Raw genomic sequence first — 26,823 nt, 5'->3', positions numbered from 1 at the left:
CATCATCAGTTTCCTGCTACTGACCCTGTTCCTCCTGCCTCCCTCTTACAAAGGCCCTTATGATTACATTGGCCCACCTGGAAGATCCAGGATAACCTCCCTGTCTCAAAATTCTTTTTTCTTTTTTTTTTAATGTTTACTTACTTTTGAGAGAGAGAGAGAAAGACAGAGAGGATGAGTGGGGGAGAGGCAGAGAGAAAGGGAGACAAAGGATCCCAAATGGGCTCTGCACTGACAGCCAGAGAGCCCAATGTAGGGCTCGAACTCACAAACCCCGAGATCATGACCTTAGCCAAAGTGAAGTTGGACACCAACCAACTGAGCCACACCCAAGAGCCCCTCAAAATTCTTAATCACCTCTGCAAGCCCCTTTTACTTTGTAAGGTGACATATTCACAGGTTCCAAGGATTGGGATTTAAACATCTTTGGGGCAAACATTGTTCTGCCCTACTGCACCAACAATTTCTCAATTCATCTACAATGTATATTGACACACACAATGTCTAAAAAGTATAGGGCATTCCTGTGTGCTATCAGGGATCCCAAAGGTAACAGACCAAGTCCCCAGTCTTCAGATCCTATTAAGGACCTAATAAGGCAAATAAAATAAATTTATAAATGATTTTCAGTTCAAAGATTTGTAAAAGCAAACGAAAAGGACAGAACAATATGGTCTCTCAGAGCCAAACACAGGAAATTAAGTAGGACACTAAATTCAGAAAGTGCCAAAAGTTAAGGTTGTCATGGCAACATGAACTCAGTAACACAGCAAAACCTGTTTTTCAAAAGTATACACTTAACAGCTTTGCACAATTATGATCTGCTGAAAGAGCAGCTTTCATTCAATGATCCAGAACCTTTACAACTACAGATTAGCTCTTGTTCTGTAGCTATAAGACAAGAATGGCTTGCCTCACCAAATTCAACTTCACAAATATTTAGATGTCATCCACTATGTGTAAGACATATAAGACATTGAGTAAGTACTGAGGGGATACAAATATGCATAAGACAGGGATGTCTGGGTGGCTCAGTGGGTTAAGCGTCCAACTCTTGATTTCAGCTCACGATTCATGAGTTCAGGCCCTGCATCAGGCTCCACGGAGCCTGCTTGGGATTCTCTCTCTCCCCCTCTGTCTATCCCCTATCCCACTCACACTCTGTCTCTTTCAAAATAAAAAATAAACATTAAAAAAAGAAGAAGATGCTAAGGTGGGAACCCCCTAGGGAAAGCTCAGAAGCTGGAAAGAGCAGAGTGTTTAGAGGAACAGTAATTAACAGTCTGGCTGAAATAAAGATTACATGAAAATGGTCTTATAGAGCCAGGGCTGGGAATGATAGGCAATAATGTGGTTAGCAGATATCAGTATTTTCAATAAGTATATTCCACAGATTTAAAAAGTCAAAGGTCTCTTTCAGAACAGCCCTTATCTGATTTTCTCAAACTTCTTACTGATCAAATAAAAAAAAAAAAACAACTTCTTACTGATCACGCTGTTCTGTGGCCACCTGCCTTGACATATGTTGTTCCCCTGCACCTGAAATACAAGGCAGAAATTGTATCAGTTTTCTAGATAAGGAGGTTGAGAATCAGGAAGTGGTGAAAGAGGGGTTTAAATGTTGTCTATCCGATTTCAAAGACCAAGTGATTTACTTACTTTGATTACTGATTATTCGATGTCTCTGTCCCCAGTGAGACTCCAAATATCTTATGGATAAGGTTCACATCTCATTCAATTTTGTATCCTCAGAACCTAGTTCAATGACAGACACACAGTGGGGCCTATGTAATTTCTGTTGAATGAGTGAATAAATAAATTTTAGGCAAGCAGTTATTGAGGCAAGGTGTTCCTTTCCCTGTGGAGGTGAAATGTTTTTCCACATAGCAGTGATGTTCATTGCATGCCCTGTCACAGCAAATGTTTGGTGGACTTTATTCATCAACTGGTTATTTATAATAATTTTTAAAAATAGGCATGAGCTTCATGGATGTCCCTTCCCTCATCCTAATTTATGCTTGCATCTTTCCCTTCTCCTGTTCCGTCCAAAACTTATTCCCAGGAGTATTGAAAAACACAATCTCCAACCCACAAACGTATGGCCAACTAATCTTTGACAAAGCAGGAAAGAGTATCCAAAGGAATAAAGACAGTCTCTTCAGCAAATGGTGCCAAGAAAACTGGGCAGTGACATACAGAATGAACCTGGACCACTTTCTTACACCATACACAACTCATACACAAACACATACACATACGTAAACTCAAAATGGATGAAAGACCTCAATGTAAGACAGGAAGCCATCAAAACCCTCGAGGAGAAAGCAGGCAAAAACCTCTCTGACCTTGGCCGCAGCAACTTCTTACTCAACACATCTCCGGAGGCAAAGGAAACCAAAGCAAAAATGAACTACTGGGACCTCATCAAAATAAAAAGCTTTTGCACAGCGAAGGAAACCATCAGCAAAACTAAAAGGCAACTGACAGAATGAGAGAAGATATTTGCAAACGATATATCAGATAAAGGGTTAGTATCCAAAATCTGCAAAGAACTTATCAAAGTCAACACCCAAAAAACAAATAATCCAGTGAAGAAATGGGCAAAAGACATGAATAGACACTTCTCCAAAGAAGACATCCAGATTGCCAACTGACACATGAAAAAATGCTCAACATCACTCATCATCAGGGAAATACAAATCAAAACTACAATGAGATACCACCTCACACCTGTCAGAATGGCTAACATTAACAACTCAGGCAACATAGATGTTGGGGAGGATGCAGAGAAAGAGGATCTCTTTTGCATTGTTGGTGGGAATGCAAGCTGGTGCAGCCACTCGGGAAAACAGTATGGAGGTTCCTCAAAAAACTAAAAGTAGAACTATCCTACGACCCAGCAATTGCACTACTAGGCATTTATCCACGGGATACAGGTGTGCTGTTTCGAAGGGACACATGCACCCCCATGTTTATAACAGCACTATCAACAATAGCCAAAGTATGGAAAGAGCCCAAATGTCCATTAATGGATGAATGGATAAAGAAGATGTGGTATATACATACAATGGAGTATTACTCAGCAATCAAAAAGAATGATATCTTGCCATTTGCAACTACGTGGATGGAACTAGAGGGTATTATGCTAAACGAAATTAGTCAGAGAAAGACAAATATCATATGACTTCACTCATATGAGGACTTTAAGACACAGAACAGATGAACATAAGGGAAAGGAAGCAAAAATAATATAAAAACAGGGATGGGGACAAAACATAAGAGACTCTTAAATATGGAGAACAAACAGAGGGTTACTGGAGGGGTTGTGGTGGTGGTGGGGGGTGCTAAATGGATAAGGGGCATCAAGGAATCTAATCCTGAAATCATTGTTGCACTACATGCTAACTAATTTGGGTGTAAATTAACAAAATAAAATTTACAAATAAATAAATAAATAAATAAATAAATAAATAAATAAATAAATAAATAAAATGAATGAATGAATGAATGAATGAATAAATAAATAAATAAATAGAAAAACACCATCTCCAATCCTTGAAGATGATATTCTAGCATCCTTGCCAATTGGGTTTCTATCTCCCACGGTCCAGAGACCCCCACCTAAAACCACTATATAATTTGTGATGTTACTGGGCTTCTCAGAGTCTATTTGAATTGGCTTCCATCAGAGTTTGCCTATTTTCTCCTTCTCCTCTCCTAGACTCCTAGAGCTTTTTTTTTTTATTTTTTATTTTTTTAAGAGAAAAAGCATGTGCAAGCTGGGGAGGGGCAGATGGAGAGGGAGAGAGAGCATCTCAAGCAGGTTCCACACCCAGTGGGGAGCCCAACTTAGGCTCGATCTCATAACCCTGAAACCATGACCTGAGCCAAAATCAAGAGTCAGACGCTTAACCGACTGAGCCACCCAGGAGCCCCATCCCGGAGCTTTTTATCATCTAAAAGCATTTTGGTGATCCTTTCTTTCCTTTTTCTAATTACAATAAGAGAAGATCATTTGCTCTTTGCCTATTATTTCACCTAAACTTGGTAAACCCCCAGTCTACTTTGACCCTGTATTTTCCTCCTCTGACTTTATATACTTTGCCTCCTACTCTTTCTACAAGGTCTGTTTCATTAAACGTTTCTCAAAAGACACGTTATTTACTCTTCACTCATGACCCTTCCCTGGTTCTAATTTCCAAGTATTAGAAAAACTGCTAACATCTCTTCAAAACTACAAACTAGGAAACTTGGAGAAGTACTGAATTTATCTTCTATCCCATACTCTCAACACTAAATCACCAAATTTTGCCAATGTCTTCTGTACCAAAATGTTCATGACATGCCTTCCCTTCTATTTCTTACTCACTACAGGCTTGTCGAATTTACTATAATTTTCTCAACATTCTTTGCCTTTATGTTATCCATATTACTACTGACAAAGGTATTTTTGGTGTGTTTTGCTTTAAATGGGACAATTTCACTCTCTAAGCCATAACACAGTCTCACAGGCCTTCGGATCCTGTCAGAAGTCTTCACTGTATACTTGATCAAGACGCTATGAATTAGCTGAATTCTTTAGCTTCCTTCTGTGTTTCAAAGTCTCCCCTTCTCGCCAGGCTTATCTCCTTAATGATCTCTCCCTACTCTGACCTTCCAGTTTCTTCTTCTGGAGTTTGAATAAACTCCATTTATTCAAATACTTTCAGAAATTCTCCCTTCCCATGGAGGCTTATTAGTTAGATCCCATACTATCGGGAAATCCTGTCAGCATGACCCTCAAAATATATACAGAATCTCCATGTTCAGTGCCACTGACTGGGGTGGGCCAGCACCCCATTTTCTAAGATTGGGGCAGTCACCTCCAGGATCTCAGCTGTCCCATTGCACTCTGTTCTCAACCAGGAGTTCCTCTGATACTTTTAAAAATATAATCAAATGGGGTGCCTGGGTGGCTCAGTCGGTTAATTGTCCGACTTCAGCTCAGGTCATGATCTCACAGTTCATGAGTTCGAGCCCCACATTGAGCTCTGTGCTGTCAGTGTGGAGCCCGCTTAGGAGTCTCTGTCTCCCTCTCTCTCTGCCTTTTCCCCACTCACACTCGCTCCCTCTCTCTCTCTCCAAAATAAAAATAAACATTTATAAATAAATAAATAAATAAATAAATAAATAAAAATAAAAATATAATCAAATCATTCTCTCCTCTGTTTAAAACCCTAAGCAGCTCCCCAAGTCGCTCATAGTAAAAGCAAAGTCCTCCGGAGCCTAGACTACAGTCTGCCCTCTTCCCTCTCTAACTTCACATCATATTCTCCCCGCCTTGCTGAGTGCTCTCCAGCCATATATTTGCAAGGTTGGCTACTGCTTTGGAGTGTCGGCATGTGCTAACCCTCCTGTTTGGAGCCCTCTTTCCCCATTTATCCTTTTCTTCAAGTCATTGTTCAAATGCCATCTTATTCATCCGATTAGCAAGGCATATCCTGACTTAAAAACACAACTCATTCCCTTCTCCTATTTTGTTTTTCTCCTTGGCACTGATCACTGTCTAATATACTAAGACTGGTTTATTTGCTTATTAGCTGTCTCTAAAAATCCAGTACCTGAGGGCACCTGGGTGGCTCAATTGGTTAGGCATCCCACTTCAGCTTAGGTCATGATCTCACAGCTCATGGGTTCAAGCCCCGCATGGGGCCCTGTGCTGACAGCTCAGAGCCTGGATCCTGCTTCGGATTCTGTATCTTCCTCTCTCTGCTCCTCCCCCTCTCACACTCTGTCTCTCTCTCTCTCTCTCAAAAATAAATAAATAAACATTAAAAAATTTTGGGGGGGGCGCCTGGGTGGCTCAGTAGGTTGAGTATCCAACTTGGGCTCAGGTCACGATCTCACAGCTCATGAGTTTGAGCCCTACATCGGGCTCTGTGCTGAAAGCTCAGAGCCTGGAACCTGCCTCGGATTCCGTGTCTCCCTCTCTCTCTGCCCCTAACCCACTTGCATTCTGTCTCTGTCTCTCTCAAAAATAAATAAACATTCAAAAAAAAATTTAATTCAGTACCCTGAGGGCAAGAACTTTCATCTATTTTTTCACAAAACAGTGACAAGAACGGTGTGCCTGGCCCATAGCAGGCACTCAAAGCAAACTTGTTGAATGAATGAAGTCAAAGCATTAATTCACAGAGATACAGGATATATAAAACACAGGCTGTATGGAGCAGAAGTACACATTCATGGGTTTTTTGCCTTGTTTTTTTTTAAGGTGTAGCTATTTTTGAAAGAGAGAGACAGAGCATGAACAGGGGAGGGGCAGAGAGTGAGGAAAGACCCAGACTCTGAAGCAGGCTCCAGGTTCCATGCTGACACAGAACCCAACGAAGGGCTCTGGTTCACAAACTGTGAGATCACTACCTGAGCCAAAGTCGGATGGTCAACCGACAGAGCCACCCAGGCACCCCGTTGCCTTTTTCATATGTTTCACTCATAAGCAGCAGAGCTGCGCTATTTTGTTTGTAAAGTCACAAACAGCAATATATTCAGGGCATTCATAACCCAAAAGGGACTCTGAGACACCAGACACACAGTGAGCAGTCCAGAGTATAGAACTAGACACAGTTCAAAAGTGGAACAAGAAGATGAGTTATTGTGCAAAAATAATAATGACAAGATGCTGCCTTACATACTAAGAAAAAGTTGTTTCTAACGATCTTACTTGCAAATCTTAGAATCATCTAGTGTCAAGGTCTTTTTCCTCCGTTCATAAGAAACCAGATTTTTTTTTTAAGGCCCTAGATCCTCAGCTTATGAAACTAGTGAGATAAACGATTCAATAAATAATAAAAATAACGATCAGACTTGAAAAAGAGTTCCGAGGGGCGCCTGGGTGGCGCAGTCGGTTAAGCGTTCGACTTCAGCCAGGTCACGATCTCGCGGTCTGTGAGTTCGAGCCCCGCGTCGGGCTCTGGGCTGATGGCTCAGAGCCTGGAGCCTGTTTCCGATTCTGTGTCTCCCTCTCTCTCTGCCCCTCCCCCGTTCATGCTCTCTCTCTCTCTCTCTCTGTCCCAAAAATAAATAAACGTTGAAAAAAAAAATTAAAAAAAAAAAAAAAAAGAAAAAGAGTTCCGAATTTGAAATGTTAAACATCAGCATCTTCGATTTTAGTTCCTACCATTCGTATACAATGTTGATCAAACACCACGTGGAATAAATAAGAGTCTGGATCCTTTGGCAGAGAAGCCCTATTGTAAAACCGTCTTTGCCAGCATTAGCCCCTCCGTGTGAAGAGGCAAAGATGACAAGAGGATGCTGCTACTCCCCGGGCTGGTGAGTGAGGGGAGCCACCATAAGGCGACCACTCAGAAACATGCCTGAGTAAACAGATGGGTCTTCCGCTGTGCCCTGAAGGCAAACAGACCGGGCTCTGCTGGACCTCGGGAGGGGGTGCATTCCAGGGTCCTGTCTCTCTCCTTGAGAATACCCCACCCCTGGGTCCCCAGACTTCAAGCCTTCAGCATCTTGATCTCTGGCACCATGGAGGAATCACAGAAAGAAGGGTTCCTAGGGAGAGCACATTTCAGTTTTACCTGGCTGTCTAGAGAAAAGCCAGCACCTGCTCCACTAGTTACACGTGGAACCTGCAATGTCAGGGCAGCACAGGTGTAAAGACATTCCAAGGAAAGAGGAGGGCTTTTATAAATATCACTGCTATATAGTACATTTAAAAACTTGGGAAAGCACGTCTTGTGTCCTTTGCTGCCAATGTTCAAGCATGGGCTTCACCTTAAAATTTTAAAAAAGAGGAGACCTTATCAACCTGCTCCTACGTCTATTGCACAGGCTCTGCCCATTCTGGCTACAAGGTAGCTGTAGGATTTTATTACTAATTTCAAAGGTGGTGTTCCAGTTTTGAAAATGTTGTTTGGCCAAAAGTTTAGATTTTAAGGACACAAAGATAAACATATAAAATTGTCATTGTAGCAACAAGAATAACATGGAAAACAACATTCATCAATTGAGGTAGTTTAAGAAATTACAGGGGCACCTGGGTTGCTCAGTCGGTTAAGCTCAGGTCATGATCTCACAGTTTGTGAGTTCAAGCCCTGCATCGGGCTCTGTGCTGACAGCTCAGAGCCTGGAACCTGCTTCCAATTCTGTCTCCCTCTCTCCTGCCCCTCCTCTTCTCATGCTCTGTCTCTCAAAAATAAGTAAACATTAAAATTTTTTTTAAAAAAATTACATCACAAACATACTTTTGGAATGATATATAGCCTATAAAAATTCAACATAGAAAGATGTCCATGATAAAGTAAATGTAAAGTGGAAGCTGCAAAATAGTACCAGTGCTGCACAATCTCATTTCATTAAAAATGTAAATGCTTGCTTTTACGTGAAGAAATACCTAGGAGGATATTAACAAACCACCTGAGGGGATTATGGGAGACTTCATTTTCTACGTCACATATTCTCATATGTTTTAAAACTTTGCAGCAAGCATTTATTATTACTACGAACAAAACCACATTCATAAGTATGTGTGTGTATGCACGCGTACATGTAGTTAAGTTCTGCAAGCTTTGGACATAATAAAATCCAAAGTAATAAATGGTACAGGGTAATAACAATTAATTTGTTATTAATCACGCCTATAGAACAGATTCACATTATGCCTTTTATCACTTCATAAGAAATACGTGATCCCAGAATGAGAAAACGGAGGTCATTCACAGGAAAACAATTTGCTTCCTTCTGACTCAAAAGCCCCTGCAACCATCTATTGCTAACTCCAATTACCCACTCAAACAAATAAGTGAAAACGAAGCCAGTAATGTAAACATAAATTTAGTTGAAAGCTGCAGCCTAGATGGAAATACCTTCTTTCCGCAAAGTACTCTCTCTCTTCATGCCCTACCCACACAATACTCCCCAAGATAAGCTCAGGCCCCAAGACCTGAAAGCCGCGTTCTCTCATTGTCTTGCTTGTTCTAATGACAGTGGGTTGTTAATCACCACAAGGAACACAGCAAGATTCCAAAGTATATTGTTCCCAGATTTCCTGAGATTACTTAAGAGAATGCTGTGACAGAAACACATTGTCCAGCATGTTGACTGCACCACTTTCAGACCCGACACTGCAAAAGATGGCGAGCATGGTAAACAACTTTAAGATGAATAAAGAAAAGAAAATCCTCAGTATTTCTCTCATAAAAAAACCTGAGAAGTCATTTGGAAACCCTCGCTGGCTACTCTATGCTCAGAAAGAACCACGTGACAAAGGTTAGTCTATTTTTTGTTAAAGTGAACTTAGAACAACCTTTCTGTGGATGATAAATTTAAATGAACATTTCTCTGCTGCCATCTTGTGGATTACTGAGGTAATTCAGTCAAAGCTCAGGAACAGGCAAATCTAAAGTCCTTCCCCCAAAGTTATGCCAGATATGAACTTATCGATTGTTTAAGGCCATTTATTTGACAGGACAAATATAATCTAATTTATATGGCATACTAGTTCTAACATATTATATTAAACATCTAAGAGTCAGATTTATTTTTAAGTTTAAGATCTTTTAGCTTTCAAACGTTACCTTGTAGGGAAACAAATGCTTTTGTCACTGCTTAGGCAACAGTTAGTATAAAAGAAATTATAAATATCCTATATTAAGGCATTGGTCACTTAAAAAAACTAATTTTTTAATATACACCATTGGCATCATCTCTACCACCTTACACTAAAATTTAGAAAGTTAAAATCCCAGGCTGCCTGGCTGGCTCAGTAAGTGGCACATGAGACTCTTGATCTCGTGGTTATGAGTTCGAGCCCCACACTGGGTGTAGAGATTATTTAAATAAATTAAATTCAGTACAAAAAAAGGAGAGAGAGAGAGAAATTTAAAATCCCCTTTCTAAAAGAGAATATACATGGCATTTTGGCCTCACTCCAAACCCAGTGCCTCCACTGGGAAATTGTAGTTGGGGCACAGAGGTACAAGAGCACCTGGTCCTGGGGATAGAAACAGACCAGGTTCAGTCACTCACCACTGACAAAATCCAAAGACAGAGAAATGAGTGGTGGTGAAAGAAGACAGGAATTTCAGTGAGGCCAACACTGAGAAGACAGTGGACTATCATTTCAAAGACTGTCTCCAAAGTGCCAAAAATACTTCCAGGTTTCTATAAGGAAAATGTGGGACAAAGGTGGGTGGGTACCTTCAGGTAGGCAGTGAAGATCAAATAGATCACTGTGTTGGAGTCGATCACAGGCAGGGTGTCCTTACTGCTTGGGTTCCCATCAACAGATGCCTTGCCCTCAAGGTCTTCTGCCTGAGCTCACCTGGTGATGTGACTATGCAGTAGAGATAGGAACACCCACTGCAAGAACCGCCAGCCTGATTTTGACTAGGTCAACTAGGCGTAGGATAACTTCAGAGGTTTTCTGCTTCACAAAACTGGGAGCAAGGAAAGGAGGAAACGGGGAAAGGAGAAATGGGAATATGATATTGTCATTATAAGAAATATATACATGGTCTTTGTCTCCATTCCCATCACAAGAGTTCCTAAACCTCTTAGAATTTCCTAAATGATGAAAGCAATAAAGGTATCTTTTGTTATGTTAATGAAGTGACATTGGGTTTCAATAGCCAATGCTTTATTCAACCATGTCTGTGTAAAGAACCCTCCTTAAAAACCCAAAAAGAGGAGCACCTCAGTGGCTCAGTCAGTTGAGCATCAGACTCTTAATTTAGGCTTAGGTTGTGATCCTCGGGTCGTGGGATCTAGCCCCACATCAGGCTCCACACTGAGCATGGAGCCTGCTTAAGATTCTCCCTCTGTGCCTCTCCCCTGCTCATGCTCTAACACACACACACACACACACACACACACACACACACACACACACACACAGAGGGTTCAGACAGTTTCCAAGTGAACACATGGAGATTCAGAGAGAATGGCAACTGTGCAGCGTTGGTGGTTTAGTGGTGAGCTGCCTTTCAGGGAGACTGGCAACCGTGGAAAGGGCATGGAAGCCCCACACCCTCTTCCTATACCTTGCCCTGTGCAACGCTTCCATCTAATTGTTCATGAGTTACATCCTTTTATAATAAACCAGTAATCTAGTTATTAAAATGTTTATCTGGGTCCTAGGGGCCACTCTAGCAAATCAATCGCACCCAAGGAAGGGGTCCTTAGAACCTCCAATCTATAGCTGGTCAATCAGAAACACTAGTGACAACCTGGACTTGGGAGTTATCATCTGAACTATGTGGAGGAGGCAGTCTTGTGGCACTGAGCCCTTAGTGTGTGGTAGGAGGCACTATCTCCAGGTAGTGGCAGAACTGAGTTGAATTGTAGGACTCCCAACTGGTGCCAGAGAATTGCTTGGTGATGTTGGAAAACACACATAATGGAATTGCTATCGGGACCGTGCGTACCATTCCTCGCCAGATTCTGAGTGCAGTCCTAGAGGGTGAATGCTAATGTGATATGTGGGGATACATTTCTTATATGGCTGCCAAACCCACTGTCACGTGTTGTTATTGGTTCGTGCTGCAATGTCTCGTACCATTTCTGGACTTGCAGGCATTCCTTGGAATGCCCAAGTTGTAGGGTCAGCAATAAATCCAGAAAGGGATCTAGGGAAAAAAATAGAGATATAGGGGAAAAAATAGAAATTCTTGTTAGTTATAATGTATATATTGGAGAACTGAAGAAGAAACTGGAAAAAATTCTGCTGCCTGGCCCTCCCCAACTTCTTTCCCCAGTAAACCTGAGAAAGTATAGTATTTTCCCACTTGAGAACTTAAAAGAATGTATTAGGAGAACGTTTATGAGACCCTTCATATTTGTGCTTTAGAATCCCATGAACGAAGAGGAGGACTTGTATTTCTACACTCATTGTCAGATCACCACCTTGCAGCAGGTTGGTACTTGGGCATAATAAATATAGTAAATCAGTTTTAAAGAAAGGTGGGAGAGCAGGTACTAATATGTGTTCTCAGTTGCTATTTTTTACCTCTGGTTGTAATTTAGATAATTCCATAAAAAGATAAAGGTTCTGACCGGACAGGTCATATCTTCTGAGTGTGATCCTGGCTCTAAAATGCCACTTCTCCATTAGGTTCTATGGAATCTATACTTGGGAACTTCAAGATAGAATATTATATTGACCAGGATGAGAGCCTGGGTTGCTAAATTTAGGAAAGAAAATTTAAAAAGGACACCCAGTTAAATTAAAATTTCAGATTTAAAAAAGGAATTGGGACATATTTATGTTAAAAACTTATTCATTGTTTACCTGAAATTCAAATTCCCAACTGGCATCCTGAATTTTATCTAGCAACCCTAATCTTCCCCTTCCCCCAAAGGAACATTAAAGAAAATTGACATCTCAACTAGGAAAAAAGAAACTAATTCCTCTTTAATATAAAGCTAACGTTTTTAATTATTAAGATAAAGTAGCATAAGATAACACTGAGTAACAGGTTTTCCAAATATAAGGGGATAAAAAGTAAAGCAAATTACATAAAGATTCTAATTTAAGGTACACTTGAAGGTCACATAGAATTATTTAGTTCTGTAGTTCGGACGCTTAGTACGTACCCCTGAATGCAGGCACCATGCTTGACATTGGGAAAAGCAAGATTAACAAGACACAGCTCCTGTTCCCAAACAACTCATGGTCTAGTAGAAGGAAGAGAAAGCAGAGTTGATACACATGTGAATGTAGAAAGGAATCTAGAGGACTTGCAGATTTCACCTTCTCTTCTGCCCTCAGTAGAACCTGGTCTCATCACTAAAGAAGTGTGACCAACAGGTGAAGAGATTTATTTTAAACAAATGGAGCAGAACTGATTCTTGGTTAATATCAAAACCTACACATTGTCAGATGATAAAATGTCAAAGCTGGAAATAACCTTAGAGATCTCATCCAGCATGTCTATTTGACAAAACGAGTCTACATACAGCCCCGTATCTGTGGCCATCAGAGCAGCTGCCCCCTAACCAGCAGACTTTGTCCAGAGTCTTGTCCTGGTCGTTGCTTTTTCAGGTGAGGTCTGGCCATGAGGAAAGACTGATCCATATCGCAGGTTCCAAATGACAAATAAATTTGTGCTTCCAGACACCAAAGCTGTCAAAGCAGAGAGAATTTTAAAAAGAATTACAAGATGGCCTGCTGCCACACTGTAATAATACTCCAATTAGAACAAAGTGCATGGTGGGTTTAGGAAGGAAAACAGAAACAGTTATTAAAGTCAAATGTGACGCATCCAGCTAATTCAGCAGATAAAATCCACTCATTCCATTCTTTGTCCTCATGAGGATGAGTCAAAGGGCTCATCTCTGGACTTAACTGAAACAAACTGGTTAGGAAAATTCACACCGTGTTGACAACTGTTCACAGAGCAGATAGAGTATAGAAATTGACTTATTAGTTGCTGATGTTAGTTATTTATTGCCTTCTTTTCTCTGCTTGTCACTTTAACTTAGAAAAGTAAGGAGGGGGAAGAAGGAGAAAGAAGAATAGAGCTGAGATTCCGTCTCTAAGAGAGAAGGGTAAAATGACATCAGCATGGTGGAGTACTTGTCTTCCTCTTCCTCTAACTTCTCTTTCTTCAAATACGCCTTTATTTAGGGCATCTTCCTCTCAGAAGTCCTTGATGTGGTGTGGGGAAGTTTTGTCTCCATCTTCCTAGAAATAGTCTATGTTCCTATATATGTGAATATAGGGTGATCTCTTCTAGAAATAGGAAAACTGATTAGGACATTTCCCATTAAAATGTAAATGATTACTGTTTCTAATCTTCCCAATCCACCCAATATTTCCCTGTTCCTACAAAATTGATGAAACTTCAGGCAGGCATAAACACAGAGATATTTTTACTCACTATGGTTTTCTTTCTCTGCCCCCTCCCCCCAACCTGTAACAGTGGGACATAAATATCTCTAGACAGATACTCTGTATGCTACATACTAGCCAGTCTTGGCTTACTGCCCTCCATTTCAGTAAAATGCCCAACACTCATCTACCTTTGCCCCCACATATTCAAAACTTCTGTATTTTTCCAAGCCATGTGATTGCAAAAAATAGTTGTTATATTTTGTGCCTAGGACCCCTCCTCCTTGTGGTTACCCCATTTTGCTCTGTTGATCTATACCTCACTACACTGAGCTCTCACGTCTCAAATGCGTTTGAGTTCAATCCACAATCTAGGCCTACATTCTATGGTCAGACAGACCATGTGGAAGAAAGACGGCTATAGCTCCCCTATTGCAAAATTCCTAGGTTCTGCTCCTATAGCCATTAGAGTATGTTTAGGAATGTGCCCAGTCAGAACCAGTGAGGTACCATGAGACAACTACTGGGTGTCATGGAAAGAGAACTCCTAGGAACTCCAGGAAAGAGGCCCTCACTCATTCTCATGCAACTTTAACTTAAGTAGGCTGAGCTGCTGCTGTCTCTCTCTACCATAAGCGACGACTCTGAGAATGGAACTAGAATAAACAAAGGTAAGGGTTAGAAAGATATAAACCAGGTGCTGGTGTTACCATGTAAGCTCCCATAGAAAACTCAACTGCACCCAAAGTCAGCGTTACTGCCAACATTTCAGTTTTGTGAGCAGTAAGTTAGCTCCTTCCTTATGCAGCTTAGATTTTCTATCACTTTTAATCAAAAGAACTGAAAGTAATTAGTACACTTAGGAATATCTGAAACAATAAATAAGGGATGCTACTTTTTTAAAAAAGGGGCAGAGAACCAGAAAGTCTTAAAAATCAAAAATAATATATCTTAAATAAAATTTTCAATAAAAGGTCTAGAAGTCAAAGTTGAGAAAATTCCACAGTGCAAACCAAAAACTAAGTAGTGAAAAATATGAGAAAAAGGTTGCAGAATGGAGAATCAATTGAGGAAGTCCAATATTAGTCAAATAGGAGTGGGGGTAGGAGAGAGACAATTAAAAGAAAAAAATTCATAGAGCTGAAAAGACAAAAGTCTACAGGATGAAATGCCATGCAAGATAAATAAAAAGGATTGACACCAAGGTATAGATCTATATATATATACCAAGGTATACGTTATGCCAAGGTATATTCTCATACAACTGCAGAATTTTAAGGAGAAAGTAAGACCATAAAGCTTGTAGAGAGAAAAAACAGGTTCCCTACAAAAAAAATGGGATTCAAAGTAATATTATACTTCTCAACAGAGTGCCCAAATGATATAGTATCTTAAAAATTTGGAAGAAAAAAATGGTATGGATCTATAATTCTAGCCTACATAGTACCAGACATCCTGGTCAAGGAAAGAAAGTAAGAAAAAGATAAGGATTGGAAGGAAAAAAGATAAAACTGATTATCAGTCAACTCCTAGAAATAATGAGTTGAGAAAATTTCCCAGGTAAAAGATTAACTTATGAGTAGCATTATTCTACACTCACCAATTAGAAAATATAATTGAAACTAAGATACCGTTCTGAGCAGCAACAAAGCCAAGTGTGAAGAAAAATAAAAAATTTTATATATATGCAAGGACTCCTTGGACACACCCTTCTGGAAAAAACTTCTGTAGAATCTGAAAACAATGAAATTAACCCAGATTACTATGAAAAGAAATCCGATGATAACAGCTATGTGGCTAAAACAAGACATTAGAAGGTGTAAAGAAAAAATGTCTTCAAACAGAATGTTGGAATGGATTTTATTCAGCAAATCATATGAGTAAGAGCCTCAAAGAACTTACTGATATGGCAAAGAACGGTATATTTTTTTCTCTCAACAAAAACTTAAAAGTCAACTTTGGAATCCCTGAGAAAAATTTTAGAAACCTGCAAAAAAAAATCATGGGCCAAATAGGAAGCATCCTCTTTCAAGTGGCAAAGATTTGATTTGGTGGGTGTATGATTCTTTCTTTATTGGCCCAATTCTACTGGCTCTGTGTTAAATAATATTACATGTACCACTCACAAAAATTAACTCAAAATGGATTAAAGACTTAAATGTAAGATCTAAAATTATCATACTCCTAGAAGAAAACACAGGGGAACACCTGCTTGACATTGGTCTGGGCAATGACTTTTTTTGGATATGACATCAAAAGTACAAGCAACAAAAGCAAACATAAACAAATGAGACTAAATCAAAGTAAAAAGCTTTTATGCAGCAAAAGGAGAAAGCAAAATGAAAAGGCAACCTATGGAATGGAAGAAAATATTTGCAAGCCATATATATGATAAGGGTTTCATATCCAAAATATATAAGGAACTCATACAACTCAATAGCAACAAAAATTAAAAATAAATCCTATTTAAAAGTGGGCGAAGGGGGCACCTGGCTGGCTCAGTTGGAAGAGCATGTGACTCTTGATCTCAGGGTTGTGAGATCAAGCTCCACACTGGGTGCAGAGATTACTTTAAAATAAATAAATAAATAAATAAATAAATAAATAAATAAATAACTTGAAATAGATAGATAGATAGATAGATAGATAGATAGATAGATAGATATTAAAAAGTGGGCAAAGGACTTGAAAAGACATTTTCCAAAGAAAATACACAAATGGCCAACAGGTACATTAAAAGGTGCTCAACATCACTAACCATCAGGGAAATCCAAATCAAAACCACAGTGAGATATTACCTCAAACCTGTTAGGATGGCTGTTATCAAAATGATGAAAATAATAAGTACTGGTGAGGATGCTGAGAAAAGGGAACACTGACACACTGTTAGTGGGAATGTAAATTGGTACAGTCGCTATGGAAAATAGTATGGACGTTCCTCAGAAACTTAAAAATAGAAATACCATATGATCCAGCAATTCCCCTCTTGGGTATGTATCCAGAGGAAATGAAATCACTATCTTGAAGAGCTATGCTGAAGAGATATCCCCATGTTCGTTGCAGCATTATTCACAATAGCCAAGACATGGAAACAACCTGAGTGTGCACTGTTGGATGAATGGATAAATAAAATGTGGTGTAATGCTTCTTGGCCTTTTGGCTAAGATCAAGTGAAGAAAATGTGGTGTATATATGCAATGGTATGTTATTCAGCCATGAAAAGGAAGGAAATCCTGCCATTTGTGACAACATGAATGGACCTTCAGGGCATTATGCTATGTGACAAAAGTCAGACAAATACTATATGATCTCACTTATATATGAAATCTTAAAAAACTGAACTGTAAAGTCAAAAACTGAACTTGTAAAGTCAACTGGTGGTTACCAGGACCACGGGTTAGTGGGGGATATGGATGAATGTGGTCAAACGGCACAAATTTCCAGTTGTATGATGTATAAATTCTGGAGCTATAATATACAGCATGGTGACTATAGCTAACAACGCTGTTTTGAATACTTGAAAGTTGCTAAGGGAGTAAATCTTAAAAGCTCTTACTACAAAAAAAAAAAAAAAAAAGGTAATTATGTGAGGTGATGGATGTGTTAACAAACCTTACTGTGGTGAGGGCGCCTGGGTGGCTCAGTTGGTTAGGTGTCTGACTTTGGCTCAGGTCATGATTGCACCATTTGTGAGTTTGAGCCCTGTATCAGGCTCTGTGCTGACAGCTCAGAGCCTAGAGCCTACTTCAGATTTTGTGCCTCCCTCTCTCTCCTCCCCTCCCTCACTTGCACTCTGTCTTTCTCTCAAAAAATAAAATAAACATTAAAAAAAACTTTATTGTGGTAATCATTTATATATGTAAAATTATCATATTGTACTCCTTAAACTTACACAATATTGTATGTCAATTATTATCTCAATAAAAACTGGAAAAAATAATAAGAAATAAAATGAAGCCTAAAATAATTATATTACAGGGGCATCTAGGTGTTAGTTAAGTGTCTGACTCTTGGTTTCATCTCACAGCTTCAGGGGTTTGAACCCCACATCAGGCTCTGTGCTAGCAGCCTGCACAGAGCCTGTTCGGGATTTTCTCTCTCTCTGCCTCTCCCCCACTCGTGCTGTCTCTGTCTCTCTCAAAATAAATAAATAAACTTTAAAAAATTAATAATAATTATATTACATGATTTATAATAAGATTATATATTCATATTTCATAACTATAATAATTTACATCCTATTTTTATTTCTAATTTTAGAACTGACACAAAGCATGAATGATTACATTTTGTGATCATAGTTAAAAACCAATGTAAATATAATAAACCATGTAATGAATTAATGACAAAAGTAGTGAAATAGATGACAGAATTTGGAAGATAAATGAAGGGGTTAGGAAAAGGGTGAAGGTTACTCTGAAAGGGAAAATGACATCATCCTACCTACAAGGTATGTATCATCAGTTACCTATTGCTACATAAGAAACATCCCCCCCAAATTTAGTGGCCTAAAGGCCAATACACATTTCTTATCTCATAGAATGTCTATGGGCAAATTAGTTGAGGGGTTCTGACTTAGGTTTCTCATGAGGTTGTGGTCAAGAAGTTGGCTTCAAGCTGCAGTCATCTAAAGGCTTGACTAAGGCTGGATGATCTGCTTTCAAGATGGCTCATTCACATGGCTGGCAAATTTGGTGCTGACTTTTGTCAGGAAGTCTCAGTTCTCTGCCACATGCACTTCTACTTAAGGCTGCTTGCATGTCCTCATGACAGGACAACTGACTTCCCCCAGAGCAAATGATCAAAAAGACAGTAAGGCAGAAGTTGCAACATCTACGCTGACCTAATCTTGGGAGTCACACACCATTTTTTGGCAGTGGTTACACAGATCAACCCTATTCAATGTCAGAAAGTCCATGAATACAAGGAGGTGAGAATCACTAGGAGCAAGGAATGGCTGGTTCCATAGGGTATTAATGGATACTTTCTGACTAAGGTTGTTGGAATAAAGAATAGAAGTTTAAGCATATTATTTAAAGTTCTAAAAGTAACCACCTCCAAAAGAACACAAAATCATATAACTAAGAAACTCAAGGGAAGAGGTGGGAACGGGGAGAAGGGGGGAGTCATCTTCCCCATGAGGACATTGATTAACATAGCCTAAAGTTGATACATCAAGAAACAGAGAAGAGGTGCCTGGGTGATTCAGTCAGTTGAGCCACTCAGACCCTTGATTTCAGCTCAGGTAATGATCCCACACTTCGTGGGATTGCTGAGCTCTGTGCTGACAGCATGCAGCCTGCTTGAGATTCTCTCTCTCCTTTTCTCTCTCTGCCCCTTGCCTGCTTATGCGCACTCTCTCTCTTTCAAAAATAAATAAATAAACACTTTTAAAAATGGAGATATATGAATATTATTTACTCTGGTGATAGCCACCCTTAGAATGAAAAATAGGGGCATGTGGGTGGCTCAGTTGGTTGGGTGTCTGACTTCAGCCCAGGTGGTGATCTCACAGTTCGTGAGTTGGAGCCCTGTGTCAGGCTCTGTGCTGACAGCTCAGAGCCTGGAGCCTGATTCAGATTCTGTGTCTCCCTCCCTCTCTGCCCTTTCCCCTGCTTGCATACTCTCTCTCAGAATAAATAAATAAACATTAAAAAAAAAAAAAAGCATTAAAAATAGAACAGTTAAGAAGCGACTGCCTCAAAAAAGTGATACTAAGAATAGCATGGGAGATTTTTTTTTTAAACGGCATTATGATACCAATCTATTTCTTAAAACTATGTGTATGTTTATTTAATAATAATGACTTAAAAAGTATAATTTTATCTTCAGGACGTAAGCATGTTTTTTCTATAGTACACATGATAGGATTAACCCAGAAACAGTATGCTGAAGTCCAAGAATCTGTTAAAATACTTCCCCTGCCCCATAGCTAAATGGTCACACTGACATATGCTTAATACAGCTTTTAATGCTGTAAAATAAAACACTGTGCAAACAGTAAACTTGTTTGGACTTTTTTATGCTCTAGGGTAAAACAACTCTTACAACGATTTGTTTCAGAACTTAAGAATTTGCTTACTTCCCCCAAATGCACATTCACTTTCTTTAAGAAATGTCCTTTTTCATGTTTTGCAAGTCCTAAAATGCTGTTGAAAATAAAAACTTTTAGTGAAAGATTATATTCTTAAACTTGTGGTGCTAGGGGCTATTGACCATTTTAGGACCCGAATAAGAAATAGAAACTAGTTTATTGCAGAAAACCAATGAAAGTATATCGCCCAATAGAAATTTCTCTGTCAAACATATCTTTAACTAAAATTAACCTGGTGAGGGGCGCCTGGGTGGCTCAGTCGATTAAGTGTCCAACTTCAGCTCAGGTCATGATCTCACGGTCTGTGAGTTCGAGCCTCGCATTGGGCTCTGTGCCAGCAGCTCAGAGCCTGGAGCCTGGTTCGGATTCTGTCTCCCCCTCTCTGCCCCTTCCCCACTCACACTCTGTATCTCTCTCTCTCAAAAATAAAATAAAAACATTTAATAAAATAAAAATAAAATAATTAAATTAACCTGGTGAGTTGATTTCTTGGGTGGGAGAAGAGTAGATGGGATGATAGAGCAGCCAGCTTACTGGACCTCACCCCAGAGGGAACAGCCCAGCACTGACATGTAGGTATAACAGGGAAGCAGTTGCTTCCAAAATTTAGGATGGGAAAGTAGACACCTGGGAAATATTTTCCATACAATATTTGGCCCAATGTGGACAGTAGGAATTACCCAAGCTGCCACAAAGTGTCAGACAAAACAGAAGAAAACTGAGTTAGCCTAACAAGTCTGTGAGGGCCCTAGGATCAATCTGGCACTAAGTCCCAAACAGAGTTAACCACCTAGAGAATGGTTGCTTTTACTCAGGCTTCTTTATGGATTGTAAGCCTGTCACATTCCACTCGTTTCATGAGCATCATCTACAAGCCGCACTAAAAATTAATTAGCAAAACAGATTCATCACTGCGATTATAGGACACAGAGAGTCTAGAGTCGGGAATGTAATGTTTGCCATAGAGCTTTCTGGCTAGAAAGGCCAGAAAGACAGGAGTGCCTGACCATAATGGGATGATTAATCAAAGTTGCCTGAGCAACTCTTCCATGGTAAGCCCACAGTAAAAGAGGAAGAGCTGCAAGGCATAGTCACAGTAAAGCACAGCTCCAAACAACGTGATAAAACTGTAGAAACAAGGGTAGAGAGGCCAATCTGATACATCAATCAGAAATGGAGCAGCTAATTTTAAACACATGAAAATTTTATAGGCTAAGAGCTTCAACGGCAGACATTGACAGGGCCTAAAAATCTCACATGTTATTCCAAACTAAAGGACACTGTTAGACACAAATTGAGGCAGCTGCCAGTGATCACTCAGGGTCACGTCTGCTCTCCACGGCTCTCTTAACAGCTCTGGCCTCCCGCTGGCCCCAGAGGTAACACGGAGCTGGCTTACTCACGTAGTTCCTCTCCCACCCTGGCCGTGATGCTGGTCCAGGGTTGGACACTGGCCAAACCTGTAGCTGGGATGCAGACTCCATATTGCCTCTCAGAGTGGCGAGGGGAGGATTCTGGAGTGGCTTGAGCTTTGTTCCCTGCCATTCAGGGAAAGGGCTTCCGCGGCAGTCTGCAGAGGCAAAAATGAAGTCAGTGTGTGCACAGGTTCCAATGGCATTCAAATCCCCACATGCAGCCGGACCTGCGGCTGACTCTATATGAACCGATGCATTCTTTTAGCTTTAACTAAAGTTGGGTTTTTGTCTCTTGAAAGAGGCTTACTGTCTATCATATGTGTAAAATAGTTTATTGAAGAAACACAGCTCTTAAGGGGAATAAATGTAAAACAATTTTTTTAAGTATCGCCTGAAGCTATACTACTTTTAGTGTCTCTCTCTCTCTCTCTCTCTCTCTCTCTCTCTCTCATCTTTTAAAGATATGCACAAATTAAATTCCTTTCGGTTTTTATGGGAGTCAGCAAACTTTTTCTGAAAAGAACCAGATAGTAAATATTTTAGGCCTTGTGGGTCACATGTGATCTCTGTTACATATTCTTGTTTATTTTGCAATCCTTTAGAAAAATGTCAAAACCATGGACTGGAGTTGGATTTGACCCATGGATTATTAAAACAGTTCAGCTTTGAGCTTCAATCTCATTTTGGGAGAGGCACGTGCCTGCCGAGTGTGCTGGATGGCCAGTATGTGTGCTCTGACACTGAGCTAATTCTGAAGCTACTCACATAGACAATTAAGTAAGTCGAGGTAGTCCAGCATGACTACCAAAGCCAGGACCAGGGTGAGGAAAGCAAGGTGCCCAGGACACAAAAGTTAAGGGGGTTCTCGTGCTTAGGTGCTAATCCTGCATTTGTACAAACCTAGCACTGGGTGCTTCCCTAAATTTTGCACCATGATGCCATCCCTTGCCTCATCCTTCTCCCACCCAGACTACCACCATCTAACTGCTCAGTCTTAAGAAGAGGGGAACTGGCTGGCTTGCTCTTTTCTACATTTGTGGTTTGCTCAGAAAGCACTGGGCTCTTGGCCCTGGCTTCTCCTGGAGCATAACCCACTCTATATATTCATATTATCTCAGTCCATCAATCACCCCTACCCCGAATGGGACCTGGGGGCAAAGGGAAACCAGCCAATATGCTGAGACTCATGCTTTTACTGTGTGGTGAGTAACATATGCAATTTTTTTGACCCTGGAATCTAATGTCTTCTGCCATCAGACACGGAGGCTAACCTGTTAACTTGTAAGGTAAAATCAGACCCTCCATAGTTCTTAACATTCATATCTGATGCAAAACCCCATTTTTGCATCCCTACCCCTAAATCCATCTCAATCATGGGCTGGATGGCAACTCCAGAACTTGTAACAGTATCGTCTGTCTTTGTGATACTTTCTCCCTTTCCTTCTTTAAGTCTGGTGTTGGAAGCAAGGAGGAAGAATGAGGGCGATAGAAATGTGCAACTGCTTGCCTGGTGGTGGTGATAGAAAGGGTCCCTCATTTCTATTGACTGGACTTGGTTCTGTCTCATGCTGGTGGTCTTCTTGGGCTACTGTCAGCTTCACCTCAGCCCCTTAAGGGAGGAGGAGCTTGTCCCTTTGACCCATATGTGATAAATGTCCTCAAAGCCCCTCTTGAGGGGTGTTGTCTTCTCATTTGACCTAGGTAATTGTACAGTTCCTGTCCTTCCTTTAACTTCCAAGTTCCTTCTCAAGGAGCCCAAAGAATCTCTAGAGAACTCTTCCATAGCCTGAGGGCTGTGCAAACCTAGAGCAGGGTGGCGGCTCCACCCCTCTTCTATGTAGGCACTCGCTCCACATCCACATCAAGGTCCTTTCATACTCTGCTGACACAGGCTTCTCTTGCTGACCTCTTGCCTTCAGAGACCTGTAGACAGAAGCAGATAGTAGTTTCTATGTACACAGACTGCCCCAAATTCTATGGGATGTATTTCCTGCTCTCTCTAGGCTTTGTTCATGCTCCACTGAAGTGATAATAACAGAAGGACCTGTTAGGACTTTTGGTTTCAGACTGATTGTCTTGAAGCCACTCCCCAGGTTTGGAAGAAACCACGAGAAGGAGAGGAAGAAGTCCTCTGCTACACTGTTTCCCCTTAAGGTCAAAATTTCACTCCCCCTTCCTCAGACTTCTTTTTACATAAACTTGTGGGTGAAGGAAGTGGTTAATACAATAAATCCAGAATTTGGCAGCGTTGGACAGTAGAATATGGGAGAATTTAGTACCCTTTGTTCTCAGCTTTGGGCCTTGCCAGCAATTCTTGAATAACAGGAAAATTCCTATTGAATATCACACCCACATTAATGGACATGATTAAAGACATGGGTCTTTTTAAAGCAATCTGTACACCCAACATGGTGCTGGAACTTACAACCCCAAGATGGAGTCACATGCTCTACTGACTGAGCCAGCCAGGCACCCCCTAGGATATGGATCTTTTAAACACACTGGAAACGATCATATGTGACAACTTTGCAACATTGTTAGGTTCCATCCTAAAATAAATCCCACAATGGGAAACTTTGTACTATTTTCATAGGCTTTAGTATATATGATGATAGCACAAACAAAAGCTGGTCTCAAATTTAAGGCAAACTTTTTTTCAAGAGAAATTTATAATACATTCAAACATATTAAACAGAAAAGACAACTTCAGAAATTGGGAAAACAAAAATTTCCTTACTAGAATTATAAAACTGTTTTCTGACTTAATAGAGTGCTTATAGTTACTTCAGTATTCAAATTACTTTATTGTCCTGTGCATCAAAGGTGATACTACCAAAAATATCATTTTGTGTAGTTTTAGGGTTGGCCTCAGAAGCGTCTAGATTGTTATAGCAGTGGTTCTTAAATTTCAACCTGCATGCATCAGAGTCCCCTGGTGGGCTTATTAAAACCCTAATTGCTGGACCCTAGCTAGCCCATTTCTGACCCAGTAGCTCCTGTTGGGTGGTGTCAGCATCTGCATTGCTAACAAGTCTCCAGTGATGTCAATATTGCTGGTCTGGGAATCAAACTTAAAGAACCACTGCCTAGCGTGTCATTTTCTAGCTCAGGACAGCCCAGGGGCCCAATCCATCCTTTCTTTATACAGTTTTATTATAACACAGACACACTCATTTGTCTACAGATTGTCTATGGCTGCTTTGTTGATACAATTACAGAGCTGTGTAGCTGCAACAAACTTTATGGCCTGCAAAGCCTTTTTTTGGTCCCTTGCAGAATATTCACTCTTGAATTTGGTCCTTTATAGGAAAAGTTTGCCGATCTCTGGTCTAGAGTATCATCTACGAGTGCATAGCCAACTCTGCCACGTAGCCTCCTGGATTGGGCAAAGGATTATAGAGGATAACCATACAAGGCTGCTGCCATGACTAGGGCTTATTTCATTAATTATACAATTTGATTAAATTGTACAATAGCCTTGACTTTGTATGGGTCACTTATAGCTATCTACAAACTTTAAAATATTTGCTCAAAACCTTGCTTTCTATTCAGGTCATTATTTTAATTCCTTTAATGAAAAAAAAAAATGTAATGTCTCCATACACCTTGGAGGATAAAAAACTGTTGCAATTACCTATGTTATCCAGTAACAGAGGGACACTGGAAGGATGCAACATGTACTATAGCGGAGTTTACTTCTCATACAGAGATGTACATACTAGGAAAAAAAACATCATAAAGTCAAAATTATGCTTGGAAATCTAAGTCACCTTTAAAATACAGTATACAACATTTACAGACCATGTTGGAGGCAGACTCTCAATATGTCCAACACAGCCAATTTTTCCTTCAGCATTCAAACAGATGGCTCATTCTTTGGGTGAGCACCAGATGAAGTAGTTGGCTTGTATTTGAGGCCATCTTGTATAAAAAAACTTATCTTTAAACACTAGAATCACACCCTGCACAGTGAGAAGCTCACGCTGTAAGGCAGAGAATCTATGACCAATTGAGGGAGCTATAGATTAACATCTCCCTTTTAACACTCAGTCTAGGGGAATACTCGAGAGAAATGGTAGGCGGAAGTGACTGCATGACTTAAATTCTCATTATTCTCTATTATTCCTCTCTGGCCCAGCACTCCAGTTGGAGTCATAAAATTTGAATGTATGGGACTCCCCTATGTTCATGAAGATTCTGATAATGAAATAAAGGTGTTGAAATGGTGGCTCATATCCCACTCCTGGTACCAATTTCTGTTATTGATCGGCTCAGAATAAGAAACATCCTAGGTAAACTTAAAGGAGAAAGATTTAAGATATATCAGCATCAATAATGGCACTAGCACTTTGATATTTTTATCTCTGTTTATGTCAGGGCTTGTTAGCTCCAAAAAATCCAAGCTGAAAGTTGACTGGGTCATTTCATCACCACCCATCATCTCTGACCCCCGAAGAGTCATGGCCATGGCTGAGTCAAAACCATGGCAAAATGAAAAAAAAAAAAAAAAAAAAAAAAAAGAAGAAGAAGAAAAAGAAAAAAAGAAAAGAAAAAGAAAAAGAAAAAAAAAAGAAAAAGAAAAAGAAAAAACCATGGCAAAATGAAAACACTCCTATTCCACACACACAAAGCTGCCTTGGGCTACTTTCCTCTGACAAAGGCAACTTACAGGCTGTCACTTTAAGGCTCCATCCTTATTTAGTACAAATACCAAATACCAAGCACTTCCAAATGATCACAAAGATTATTTGAAGGCATTATTCATTTTTCATGGTAAGTTCACATGAAGTTGTTTTTAGAAAGACAATAAATCCTTGGTTAAAAATTTTTTAAAGATTCTTAAGTCCAAGTTTACTTACATTCCAAATAAAATTAAAATGCTACCTAAGCTGAGCCTCACACAAATCACGTGAAGATAGATATTAACCTTATTTTGCATATGAGAAACTGAAGAGCACAGTTAAGTCACACAGGTTTTAAGCTAGAGCTGGACCCTAAACCGAGATCTCCTGGTACTCTAAGAAGCTGAATTTGTAGGTTTCTTGATAGGTAAGTCAACAGCTAATGTTGGTGTAATCATAATGGGAACATGAAAAGAATATAAATTAATTACTTTACAATTATTTTAACTGTTGGATGTGTAAGTCCAAAATAGGATAAGGTAAAACAGTCTGTGACTGGAGCAGCCTCCAGCCTCAGGAAATGTAAATTTTACAGTTTCAACAATTCATATTACAGGGCTAGTGAAAATGAGGAATGCCATCTCTACCTTGCTAAAATAGGATAACGAAAGTTTAAAAGGTTCTTGTACCTAGTAACACTACCTTTCCCTTAGCATATTATTCATCTATGGTCAAGTGAACCAACTGAATTGTACCCTTTTCTTGTTTTTGTATGAAAAATCAGAAATAAAGTTTAAGGCAACTTGGGTTCATTAGAAAAATGGATGGCTTAAAATTTTCAAAATTAGTGTAAAGAATTCAGTATAC

At 39.9% G+C, this 26,823-nt stretch overlaps 1 long non-coding RNA gene across 1 annotated transcript; it reads right to left on the bottom strand.

Moving 5' to 3' along the window:
- On the bottom strand, window positions 1-25,863 carry LOC128312775 (uncharacterized). Its single transcript, XR_008292470.1, has 6 exons — window positions 24,969-25,863; window positions 23,138-23,257; window positions 21,323-21,489; window positions 12,589-13,117; window positions 10,195-10,433; window positions 1-1,795 (listed from the first exon to the last, which is right to left on the bottom strand). It is a non-coding gene; the product is annotated as an uncharacterized LOC128312775 (long non-coding RNA).
- Window positions 25,864-26,823: the final 960 nt, after the last annotated feature.

The sequence above is a fragment of the Acinonyx jubatus genome, chromosome F2 (genome assembly GCF_027475565.1).
Source record: "Acinonyx jubatus isolate Ajub_Pintada_27869175 chromosome F2, VMU_Ajub_asm_v1.0, whole genome shotgun sequence".
Taxonomy (NCBI): Eukaryota; Metazoa; Chordata; class Mammalia; order Carnivora; family Felidae; genus Acinonyx; species Acinonyx jubatus.
The sequence above is the reverse complement of the archived record's forward strand: the minus strand, read 5'-3'. Positions and strand labels throughout refer to the sequence as shown.